This window comes from Oreochromis niloticus, linkage group LG16 (assembly GCF_001858045.2).
Source record: "Oreochromis niloticus isolate F11D_XX linkage group LG16, O_niloticus_UMD_NMBU, whole genome shotgun sequence".
NCBI classification, from domain to species: Eukaryota; Metazoa; Chordata; class Actinopteri; order Cichliformes; family Cichlidae; genus Oreochromis; species Oreochromis niloticus.
Window position 1 is genome coordinate 29,049,467 of NC_031987.2, and position 11,270 is coordinate 29,060,736.

Consider the following 11,270-nt stretch of genomic DNA (forward strand, 5'->3'; position numbering starts at 1 on the left):
TGCCATTAAAGATGTTGGACCCAACTATTCAGCAAGCCCTTCAACCGCGTCCCTGGTAAGGTTCGCCAGTCTCAGGACATTATAATGCACATAATTAATACGATCCACATTCTTATTTGGAGTTACTGGAAAAAATGCAGAAATTATTGGGAGATTTTCAATTCCTCCAGCAATTTGGTCTGCTACCTTAAATTCATTTAAGCACACCCCTAGGCACTCCAATAGCATCTATGTGTGTTGGTGATCCTATTATAAGGTCAAATGATCCTGGTGACCGTTTGGCCAACACATGACGTCTGCACGTGGCTGTCAGTTGAGCAGTGCCGGGCTTAGCCAGCCGCACCCCCTTTTCTCCACTAAAACGAGAGGTGCACCTAAACGTACCATGGCACAGAGACCAGAAGTCCCACTAGGAATTCTAACATACAATCTGTACCCACCATAATAATACTACAAACCAGCACGTGCCCACAGGCCTATTTCAGTGCCGGTGTCTCTTGATAACTTTCCTCTCGCCAGGTACGTCACAGTGCACCAATCAGCGTTAATCTCCCCGACCTCATTCTCATGTCTGTCAGGGAAAAACACAGTAAAGTTAAAACATGTGTAGTTGGCTCTTCTTGGCATGAAGGGACCAAGTACAGTGTCATTACCTATTGGTGGAAACAAACTTGCTAATGTAGTACAATTACCTTCAAAAACCGCTTCTCTGGTGAGTCTGAGCATGCACTCAAATCCCCACTGGTCTTCGGGATATAAAGGAGCTGGTTCTGTGAAAAGATGTGGGCGGGCAGCTGCGCACGCCACACAATCTGAAACATTCTGTTCCCTAGCATTTTGGATAAGCCAGTCTAACCATAAATTGCTCTCACGGTAGCCAGTGGCCATTGTAATGAGCTGTTTTAGCTTTGAGTCTTGTATAATCTACCTCAAGTATTTGTGGGCCCTATTCTGAAAGTGACAATGGTGGGGGAGGTGTTAATACAATTATTTCAGCCACATCAGGTGCAAACTCTCTAAAATTAATTTTAACCAGACCGTATGGATCCTTCCTTGAGACATCTGCCCCTATAAATAAATACACCACAGACCGGGCGGGCCACACAGTGTCATACCAACGGGTCAGTGAGAGGGTCAACGGGTTCTGCCCAGCTGAGAAGTCCCGCTGAAACCCAAGCTTCTGCCACGCGGTGTCCTTGTACGGGCGCCACGTGCCAGAATACTTCACTATGGTAGACCAGTACTCACACGGGCCCTTCCAATAAGTGTGATAGGGGTAGCCAAGCTTCTGATTATTACACTCTATATCTACCATTGGATTGTAACCTACCCAGACATATCCCCGCCATGAACTGTTTAAACCTTTACATTTAATGACAGCACAAAGGTCGAATGTATACGAAGCTATGTACCCTTTAACGTGGTCCAACTCTATACCGCCATAATAATCAAAACACTCATCTGATTTACCTGTTTCCCTACGTTTGGTTCACTTCGCCGTGGCCTGTGATGGTGGAGTCGCCGGAGTGGATTCAGGTCTGTCTCTGGGCAATTCACTTATAAGAAAAATCACAGTTACAATAACAACAGTTATCACACCTAACACTACTGTTTCTCTCCAATTTCCCCTTAACCAGCCTAGAGAAGTTGACATGATATAAATGTAGATGAAAGGCTTGTCTGTTTACATCTCTCCCTCATAAAAGGCTTCTCTACAGAGCATCAAATCATTTGTGCTGTTCACAGAATCACAATTCCATCGCTGGACTTCCTCTGCGCTGTCACTTTTGGAGCTTGGCACGCTCTCTCCATCCCTCGATTCTCATGTTCCAACGCTGCTGAAGATTTTAAGGCAGAGCACGTCGTACACCTTAGCTGTCTTCCTCAACGTCAACACTCTTTCATTTTATTTAAAATTTTGCTGTGCAGAGTCTCCTCATGACGATCTCCTGCGCGATGTCTGCTGTGCTGAAGGTGATCTCTGATCCTCCTGAAGACTCTCTCCTGGCCTCAGCTCCCATCTTGTAGACGATCCTCTCAGTTACTCCTTCTCGTCATGGCACCTCACGACATCTACAGATTAAAACAATAAGTCCTCTCCCCACACTAAAACAGCATTCCTTTTCTTTCACTCTGGTCCTCTCTCTTCGTTCTTCTCTCCCACTTTGCAGTCCGATGTCAGTCAGTCTTCTTCAGCTTTGTCCCGTGTATCTCTGTGTCCCACTGTCTCTTTCATTGCCATCTCGCTCCAAACATGGCAAATGTCAAACTCAGACAATCTTCTCAAAGGTCCTTCACACACAGTGAGGTTGCAGCTTGCTGGAAACGAATCTCCATTCATCCAATCAAGATGATGGATCTTCTCTCTCTGATGCCGTTTGCCCATAGTGCTGCTGGACCTCTCTGCTCAGGTCTCTGGTATTGTCTCTCGGACTGCTGTCCACTGTTAATGTTCATGGCTGTGCTTCTGGAACTGCACTCTGTGTCTTCAGGGAGAGATTAGCTTCCTTGGAGCTTGCTTGTTCAGGATGAGGACGGGAAGCTGCAAAACAATTCAGCCAAAAAATTCTGGCTGGGTGTTTCTATTTTTTTTTTCTAATGATTTTAACCTATAATTTTCCTCCGACTGCTGCCCGTGGAGAATTGATCCAGGTCCGTTCCCCACCTGTAACCGACAGACTGAGAGACTTTCATTATGCACTGTGACTGCACATGTTTTCATCACTCCTAAAGCAACACATCTCCGCTTATTTTGTTTTGTACTCTACTGACTTTAAACCCCAAAATAAAATTTTATTTGTCCTTAACCGCAAACACAAAAAACTTCTTGATGTTGTTATTAATCATTTTCACTCACAACACTCCAAATTATGTTTTCTTTTGTGTCCAGCAGGGGAAGAAGGTGACCTGAAGTGTCACTGCTTCCCCCAGTTGGAGACAATTTCCCACTCACACTTCCATACTTTTTATTTTCTCTCTCTCTCTTTTTTTTTTTTTTTTTACACCCACACATTAACCTGTAAACTCACTTCTCCTGTCATGGTAGGCTGTGTGGCAGGCAGGCAGGAGTGGTGGACCCAAAATGCAGGACTCTTCGGAAACTAGATTTAAACTGAAAACGCAGCTTTATTGCTGGACCAAAAACTTCCACATAAAATAAAACTCACAAAAGCAAACAAAACTCAAAACAGAGGTGCAGGAGGACTGGAAATCATGAGCACACAGCAAGTTGAGGGTACAACGCGACAGAGAGCACAGGAAAACACAGGGCTTAAATACACGGGGAGTAATCAGGGAACGGGCAACAGGAGGGAGACACAGCTGGTAGAAATTAGGCTAACGAGACAGGGGAGAGGTAAAACTGGACACACTGATATGAGACATGAACTTTCAGAATAAAACAGGAAACTCAGACACAGAGAACCAGACACGACACTGAACTACACAGAGAGATTCACAAGCAGACAGTGAGACCAAGGCAGGCACAGAACAGAAACCTAACAAATGGCAAATCATAACAGAATACATACTCAGAATAAACAAAAGCATAAAGAAACACAAAACACTGAGTAGACAGACTCAGGACCATGACATCTCCAACCTCATTCTCCTTTAACCCCAACAGCTCGCATACAGTCAGCAAACAAATTCTCCATTCATCCTTGAGTACTTGATCACCTTTAAATGTCACTATTAATTTTATCAATTTATTTATCATTTACTTAACACTAATCCACTGTTTAGTTTTTCTTTAGTTACTTTATTTCATTTTCTCCTATTTGATCACTTTGATTTCTTAACTATTATTATTTCACAGAAAATCAACTCATCTGCTTTGTCTCCCTTTTTGTCATCAAGTAATTCACACACACTCACAGGCTGGTCACTCGCCCCCACCTTTTGTTTCTCTCTCACACACACACACATTTTACTCCTCGTTTGTTCCACCTGTGAACCCGCCCCCTCGAGGCTGGCTCACACACCTCATGCTTCTCGCAGTCCCATTAAAACTTAATGCGAGACACCTTCTCTGCTGATACAGGACAACGCCCTGATCAGCACAAAGAGCGGGTGCCGTCCGCTCTTATACACCTCAACCTAACTAGGACAATTAGGCTCACGATCTTCAGATCGCACCACATTTGCCTCACGAATTATTCAAACTGCGCCACGGACTGGATACCGCAGTTTCTCTTCCCCATAAAAAATAAAACCAAATTCAACCGCCCAATTGACTTCACAGTTTGCAACAATTCGCGACACGGCCTCCTGCCGCAATTTCTACACACCACAAACACACACTTTTAGACACAAATTCTTTTTGTTACTGTAATTGACTCCCGTACTTCAAACGAGACGCCGACTCTAACGGCGCTTTCCACACACACAACGCAATTTACTAATGCTGCAGTCAGTGGGGTGAGCCAAGCCGTCATGCTTTCACTAACGAAGCAACTTGCCCCCACTCTCATGCAGGTTATCAAGGGCGACTAGGATCCAACACCTAGCTTTAGTTATTTAAGGCGTCCCCGGTCCCCTAGGTAACCACCCTGGAATCTCCTGTCCCACAGGTCCTATCCCCGCGTCCAAGAATAGGTGGGGCAACCAAGCCCGGAACACACACAGCCCTAAGCTGGCGACGAGGCCTTTCAGCTCCGCTTTCTAACTAATAGTAACACGTTTCCTGCTTTAACGCACGGAGGACGGATCACACGCCGCCACTTTTTCCTAATACTAAGACGGATCACACACCGCCACGGATGAAACACCGATTCTATTAAATACTAACTAAGACGGATCACGCACCGCCACTAAAACAGATCAAACACCATTTCTTTTACATACTGAGTGAATTTACACTGAGACACGCTGAACTTAGCGAACAGATAATTTAGGCTTTAAACAATATGCACGGTTGGAAAATAAACAGGTCGTGCTTACCTTTTAATCATGTGAGCTAGCTCTCTGTTCGCCTCGTTTCACGATCTCAGCTCTGCCAATTCATCCTCTCTGGGCCTCGTACGAATCCCGGGTTTCGGCACCAAAACTGTTGCATAATCAGTTTTACCCCAGTTCCTTTATTCGTCGAGGGATCCAGAAATGGCACCGGAACTCAGTAGTCATTTTTACAAAATCTTTATTCATCTCTATTCATCTTCATTTAAGCATGCACTTCTAGAAGGGAAGACGAGGCCGATGTCCCTCTGAAACAATCTTCACCCCTTTGTTAGTTCCAGCCAGCTTTATAGAGGCGACCCCATCATAAATCCCCCACAGTGTGCTGGAAACTCTGTGTCTGTGTCTATGTGCACAAGCATGTGAATGCCTGTGTGTGCGCGTTCCCGCGTGTATGTGTGAGTGCTCGTGAGTGACTGTGTGTGCATACCTGGTATGTGCGTGCACGTGAGTGAGTGTGCATGTGGATGTGTGAGTGTAACAGTTAAAACACTGTGGGTGTGTGTCTCTTCCTAGGGGCCATAAATACCATCTCCCCTCCAGACCACAGTTATCAAGTTAAATGTTGAGACCCCCACACAGGTATCCTCTGGGGAATTTCCACTCAGCAATAACTCCTCTTTGTCTTACTTTCACAGTTCAACTAGGGAGGGTCTCCTAAGATCTACTCCTAAGTTCATGACACAGTCAGGCCTTTATTTATATCCAGGGCAGTGTCAGTGTCTCTACCATAATTCTACATTCTATCTTAACACATTTCTAAACTCTAAAGCAAACTAAACATTCCTACATATCTAAACTCTAAAATAAGCTAAACATTTCTACACTGCCAAGACTGGCAATAGGGACATGGAATGTCACCTCTCTGGTGGGGAAGGAGCCCGAGTTAGTGCGTGAGGTTGAGAAGTACCGGCTAGATATACAGGGAGTGCAGAATTATTAGGCAAATGAGTATTTTGCCCACATCATCCTCTTCATGCATGTTGTATCCCTCCAAGCTGTATAGGCTCGAAAGCCTACTACCAATTAAGCATATTAGGTGATATGCATCTCTGCAATGAGAAGGGGTGTGGTCTAATGACATCAATACCCTATATCAGGTGTGCATAATTATTAGGCAACTTCCTTTCCTTTGGCAAAATGGGTCAAAAGAAGGACTTGACAGGCTCAGAAAAGTCAAAAATAGTGAGATATCTTGCAGAGGGATGCAGCAGTCTTAGAATTGCAAAGCTTCTGAAGCGTGATCAGCGAACAATCAAGCGTTTCATTCAAAATAGTCAACAGGGTCGCAAGAAGCGTGTGGAAAAACCAAGGCGCAAAATAACTGCCCATGAACTGAGAAAAGTCAAGCGTGCAGCTGCCAAGATGCCACTTGCCACCAGTTTGGCCATATTTCAGAGCTGCAACATCACTGGAGTGCCCAAAAGCACAAGGTGTGCATTACTCAGAGACATGGCCAAGGTAAGAAAGGCTGAAAGACGACCACCACTGAACAAGAGACACAAGCTGAAACGTCAAGATTGGGCCAAGAAATATCTCAAGACTGATTTTTCTAAGGTTTTATGGACTGATGAAATGAGAGTGAGTCTTGATGGGCCAGATGGATGGGCCCGTGGCTGGATTGGTAAAGGGCAGAGAGCTCCAGTCCGACTCAGACGCCAGCAAGGTGGAGGTGGAGTACTGGTTTGGGCTGGTATCATCAAAGATGAGCTTGTGGGGCCTTTTCGGGTTGAGGATGGAGTCAAGCTCAACTCCCAGTCCTACTGCCAGTTTCTGGAAGACACCTTCTTCAAGCAGTGGTACAGGAAGAAGTCTGCATCCTTCAAGAAAAACATGATTTTCATGCAGGACAATGCTCCATCACACGCGTCCAAGTACTCCACAGCGTGGCTGGCAAGAAAGGGTATAAAAGAAGAAAAACTAATGACATGGCCTCCTTGTTCACCTGATCTGAACCCCATTGAGAACCTGTGGTCCATCATCAAATGTGAGATTTACAAGGAGGGAAAACAGTACACCTCTCTGAACAGTGTCTGGGAGGCTGTGGTTGCTGCTGCACGCAATGTTGATGGTGAACAGATCAAAACACTGACAGAATCCATGGATGGCAGGCTTTTGAGTGTCCTTGCAAAGAAAGGTGGCTATATTAGTCGCTGATTTGCTTTTGTTTTGTTTTTGAATGTCAGAAATGTGTATTTGTGAATGTGGAGATGTTATATTGGTTTCACTGGTAAAAATAAATAATTGAAATGGGTATATATTTGGTTTTTGTTAAGTTGCCTAATAATTATGCACAGTGATAGTCACCTGCACACACAGATATCCCCCTAAAATAGCTAAAACTGAAAACAAACTAAAAACTACTTCCAAAAACATTCAGCTTTGATATTAATGAGTTTTTTGGGTTCAGTGAGCACATGGTTGTTGTTCAATAATAAAATTGTTCCTCAAAAATACAACTTGCCTAATAATTCTGCACTCCCTGTAGTCGGGCTCACCTCTACGCATGGCTGGGGCTCTGGAACCAGTCTCCTGGAGAGGGGCTGGACTCTGTCTCAGTCTGGAGTTGCCCCTGGTGAGAGGCGGCGGGCTGGGGTGGGTATTCTAATATCCCTCGGCTTGCTGCCGGTACGTTGGGGTTTTTCCCGGTGGATGAGAGGGTTTGTTCCCTGCGCCTCAGGGTCGGGGAACGGGTCCTGACTGTCATCTGCGCTTATGCGCCGAGTGGCAGTTCAGAGTACCCAGCCTTCTTAGAGTCCCTGGGGGAGGGGGGGTGCTGGAAGGTGCCCCACCTGGAGACTCTGTTGTCCTGCTGGGAGACTTCAATGCTCACGTGGGTAACAACAGCGAGACCTGGAGGGGCGTGATTGGGAGGAACGGCCTCCCTGATCTGAATCCGAGCGGTGTTTTGTTATTGGACTTCTGTGCAAATCACAGTTTGGCCATAACGAACACCTTGTTCGAACATAAGAGTGTCCATAAGTGCACGTGGCACCAGGACGCTCTAGGCCGCAGGTCGATGATCGATTTTGTAATCGTATCACCAGACCTGCGACCATATGTTCTGGACACTCGGGTAAAGAGAGGGGCTGAGCTGTCAACTGATCACCACCTGGTGGTGAGTTGGATCAGGTGGCGGGGGAGGACGCTGGACAGACCCGGTGCACCTAAACGTGTAGTGAGGGTGTGCTGGGAACGTCTAGCAGAGGCCCCAGTCCGTGAGATCTTCAACGCACACCTCCAGCAGAGCTTCAACAGCATTCCGAAGGAGACTGGGGACATTGAGTCCGAATGGACCATGTTCAGCGTCTCCATCGCCGAAGCTGCTGCATTGAGCTGCGGCCGCAAGGTGGTTGGTGCCTGCCGTGGTGGTAATCCCCGAACCAAATGGTGGACACCAGAGGTGAAGGGAGCCACCAGGCTGAAGAAGGAGTCATATCGGGCTTGGTTAGCCTGTGGACTCCGGAGGCAGCCGACAGGTATCGACAGGCCAAGCGGAATGCGGCTCGGGCAGTGGCTGAAGCAAAAACTCGGGTGTGGGAGGAGTTCGGAGAGGCCATGGAAAAAGACTTTCGGACTACCTCGAAGAGATTCTGGCAAACCGTCAGGCGTCTCAGGAGGAAAGCGGTGCTCTACCTGCACTGTGTATAGTGCTGGCGGAGCGCTGCTGACGTCGACTGAGAAAATTGTCAGGCGGTGGAAGGAATACTTCGAGGACCTCCTTAATCCCACTGACACGTCTTCCGAGGAGGAAGCAGAGTCTGGGGATGAGGGGAATGACCCGCCAATTTCCGGGGGCGAGGTCACTGAGGCAGTTAAACAACTCCTTGGTGGCAGAGCCCCTGGTGTTGATGAGGTCCGCCCCGAGTTCCTGAAGGCTCTGGACGTTGTAGGGCTGTCCTGGTTGACACGCCTCTACAATTTTGCGTGGAGATCAGGGGCAGTACCCCTGGACTGGCAGACCGGGGTGGTGGTCCCCATCTTTAAGAAGGGAGACTGGAGGGTGTGTTCAAACTACAGGGGGATCATACTCCTCACCCTCCCTGGGAAAGTCTATGCCAGGGTGCTGGAAAGGAGAGTTCGTCCGCTAGTCGAACCTCGGATACAGGAGGAACAATGCGGTTTTCGTCCTGGTCGCGGAACACTGGACCAGCTCTTTATCCTCTCAAGGATACTTGAGGGTGCATGGGAGTTTGCCCAACCAGTCTACATGTGTTTTGTGGACTTGGAGAAGGCATTCGACCGTGTCCCTCGGGGTGTCCTGTGGGAGGTGTTGCGGGAGTATGGGGTGTCTGGCCCATTGCTACGGGCCATTCGATCCCTATACAACCGTTGCAAGAGTTTGGTTTGCATTGCCGGCAATAAGTCGGACTCGTTCCCGGTGGGTGATGGGCTCCGCCAGGGCTGCCCTTTGTCACCGGTTCTGTTCATAACTTTTATGGACAGGATTTCTAGGCGCAGCCATGTGGCAGAGGGCCTTCACTTCGGTGGCCTCAGAATCTCATCTCTGCTTTTTGCGGATGATGTGGTTCTGTTGGCTTCATCAGGTGAGGGCCTCCAGCTCGCACTGGAACGGTTCGCAGCCGAGTGTGAAGCAGCGGGAATGAGGATCAGCACCTCCAAATCTGAGGCCATGGTTCTCAGCCGGAAAAGGGTGGAGTGCCCACTCCGGGTCGGGGATGAGTTCCTGCCCCAAGTGGAGGAGTTCAACTATCTCGGGGTCTTGTTCGCAAGTGATGGGAGAAGGGAGCCGGAGATCGACAGACGGATTGGTGCTGCGGCTGCAGTGATGCGGACGCTGCACCGGTCCATCATGGTGAAGAGGGAGCTGAGTGTAAAAGCGAGGCTCTCAATTTACCGGTCGATCTACGTCCCTACCCTCACCTATGGCCACGAGCTGTGGGTAGTGACCGAAAGAACGAGATCGCGGATACAAGCGGCAGAAATGAGCTTCCTCCGAAGGGTGGCTGGCCTCTCCCTTAGAGATAGGGTGAGAAGTTCGGCCATCCGGGAGGGGCTCAGAGTAGAGCCGCTGCTCCTTCACATCGAAAGGAGCCAGTTGAGGTGGTTCGGGCATCTGACAAGGATGCCTCCTGGGCGCCTCCTGGGTGAGGTTTTCCGGGCATGTCCCACCGGGAGGAGGCCCCGGGGCAGACCCAGGACATGCTGGAGAGATTATATCTCTCGGCTGGCCTGGGAACGCCTTGGTGTTCCCCCGGATAAGCTGGAGGAGGTGGCTGGGGAGAGGGAGGTCTGGGCTTCTCTGCTTAGGCTGCTGCCCCCGCGACCCGGCCTCGGATAAAGCGGATGAAGATGGATGGATGGATGGAACTTCTGAAATTCTCTGTGGCCAAATGATGATTGATGGCCATCCGTTCCTGCCTTATCAGAGCTCCAAGGTGATCACAGTTTGTGGGACTTTGTTTGTTCACTTGCATTATAGGATTGACTATCTCGACTGGATTAAGATTTGGGGGATTTCCTGACTGTAAAATGTTATTTTGTGATCATCCGCAAAACCAATTTAAGGAGCTTGGAAAACTGGACTACTTTAAGTTCCTTGAAGACATTTTACTTCTTCAGTTCAGTGAAGAGTCCCAGATTTTGCTTAAAATCTTAAATTGGCTGCAGAAGTGGAAGTTACTGTTTTAGTGTTGTTATAGACTGGCCACCTTTCTATCCAGGCTATTTCCAAAAACCAACAACAAAACAAAACTTTTTTTTAAAGGAATGGCATATTTAGAGTAGGTTAAATAGTAGGTGAAAGAACATGAAGTTTTTTTCTCATTAAATTGTTTATTTGTGGAAGCTGGTTTAGATCACTGGGATGAACAGTCAACCATTGGCTCTCTCTCTCTCTTCCCCTGGGCCTATACAATATTGGTGTTACACCAGTGTTGTAAAGGCTTTTTAGGTTTTTGTTTGCAAACAACAAAAACCTAAAAATTAAAAATTAAAAAAGACTTGTGAATATAGTAATAACTAGAGATAGGCAGTAACGTGTTAAAAGTAACGCGTTACTGTAATCTGATTAATTTTTTCAAGTAACAAGTTAAGTAAAGGATAACTATTGCAAAAAAAGGAATTAGATTACTGTTACTTGCGTTACTGCGTTACTAAACAGGGATTTTGTTTGTGAGAGTGTCTCATGACAATAACGTATGAGCCTGCGATGTCCGTGGCAGCAACAGACATGTGTAGATCAACAATGGATAATATAGAGTTCGGGAGAGAGTACGACCATGCAGCGTTTAAAACTTGGAATTACTGACATTACTTTGAGTATGATTCCGTAAAAAGTGACAAATACATGT